The sequence below is a fragment of the Anarrhichthys ocellatus genome, unplaced genomic scaffold, assembly GCF_004355925.1.
Source record: "Anarrhichthys ocellatus isolate YVR2014 unplaced genomic scaffold, GSC_Weel_1.0 scaffold11, whole genome shotgun sequence".
Classification (NCBI taxonomy): domain Eukaryota; kingdom Metazoa; phylum Chordata; class Actinopteri; order Perciformes; family Anarhichadidae; genus Anarrhichthys; species Anarrhichthys ocellatus.
In genome coordinates this window covers 195,478-197,166 of record NW_022280041.1, presented here as the reverse complement: position 1 = coordinate 197,166, position 1,689 = coordinate 195,478, and the positions used below count along the sequence as shown (strand labels likewise).

Here is a 1,689-nt window from a genome sequence, read left to right as displayed (position 1 = left end):
AGAAGATACACACGTATAGCCTTTACATTAACATAGAAGATACACACAGACGTCTGTCCATATTCACCCACAATGACAATTATTTTTACGCTTAGATTGAATTTAATTAATTCATCCCATAGCAATGGTTACGCGTTTAACTAAGCTTGTTAGCTAGCTAACCTTCCAAAATTATGACTGCGCAAGTGAACAAAAAAAAATATTTATGTGGCCATATTTAACCGTATCACCAGACAATGAAAATGATTTTTAGTCAATTGTAATGAATTTTGTCGCCAACAGCAATGTCTCAAAATCATGGTGAAAGCATATAACTAAGCTAGTTAGCTAGCTTGCTAACTTTCCAACATTATGACTGCGCAAGTTAACAAATAAATCTAACATAAAAAATATATTTGCGTCCATATTTTAGCGGATCACAAGACAATGACAATAATTTTTTTCACCCGGAGTCATTTGAATTAATTCATCCCGTAGCAATGGTTAAAATGCATGTTTAACTAAGCTAGTTAGCTGCCCAGCTAACGTTCCAACCACATCAACAGACAATGACAATGCTTTTAACATCAACATGTTAAAGGTAAGTGAAAGGTTGTGACTATAGTTGATAAAAAAGACCGAACAGGAAGTGAGCATCTCAAAGATTCCCTTGACAAAAAGCCAATGAGATATTTCCATTGGCTTTTTGGATTATTGCAGAAACTCTGTGGCGAACAAAATGTTTATGATACTTAAATGTTCTGTCCAGCAGGATAATCTTCACATATGAACACGATGAAAGCTAACGATATCAATAAAATCTCTTAAGCTGATTTCCAAGTGTTCGGACCACACCATAACCAAACTTTGCCTTTGATCTCAACTACAAACCTGCAAAACGTTTGAAACACGACCTCATGTGATGTGCCCCACTGGAAATTCCAGCTTGCCAAGCTCCTTCTGCACCTGCTAAAATGCTCAAGCCTGCAGGAACATTTAATTTAGTTTACAGTTGTTAAAAAGGAAGTGACAGACCAAGCTAGACATAAACAGTGTAGAGTACTCATAACTCATAATTGCCTCTGTGGCACACACACACACACACACACACACACACACACACAACCCCCATCATGTCTGTGGTATTATCCAAATGCCAGCCTTTGTTTGTACTTTCCACTTGCACACAAAATGCAAACTATCAAACGCGAAGGCCTTTCCACTCCAGAGGTCTGACAATCACTTTAAGGACACGCCTTCTGATATGCTGAGTCCATAAATGTGTGGTAAAACATTACATACATTTGATAGTGCTTGCTTACTGTGTACAAAGCAAAGTCCAACAGGTTTGAATAGACGCATGCAGGTAGAGGACCAACTACCAGGATCCTATTGACTCAGAGCAGCGGCTGTCAGTCTGTCAGAGGTAAACTGTTGTACAGCCTAAAGCTTCCTTAAGATATTGTATTGCTCTGATAGAATTTCTAATCCCACTGGCATGGATGTATAAAGAGAACGTTCTCCAACATGGATGTATAAAGAGAACGTTCTCCAACGTACACATAAAGAGAACGTTCTATAACACGTATAAAGAGAACGTTCTATAACATACACGTATAAAGAGAACATTCTGTAACATACGCGTATAAAGAGAATGTTCTGCAACATACACGTATAAAGAGAACCTTCTATAACATACACGTATAAAGA

At 37.7% G+C, this 1,689-nt stretch overlaps 1 protein-coding gene across 2 annotated transcripts in view; it reads right to left on the bottom strand.

Annotated features, from left to right (window-relative positions):
• The window catches only part of LOC116385325 (uncharacterized), a 10,244-nt gene that overhangs the window by 7,616 nt on the left and 939 nt on the right, over positions 1 to 1,689 (bottom strand). Inside the window, exon 2 of one of the 2 annotated variants that reach the window (XM_031850659.1) lies at positions 871 to 1,664. The gene's annotated coding sequence lies outside the window, so the exon portion shown is untranslated. Of the gene's footprint in view, positions 1 to 870; positions 1,669 to 1,689 lie in introns of those variants that run through there. The other variant, XM_031850660.1, reaches the window with a different exon arrangement.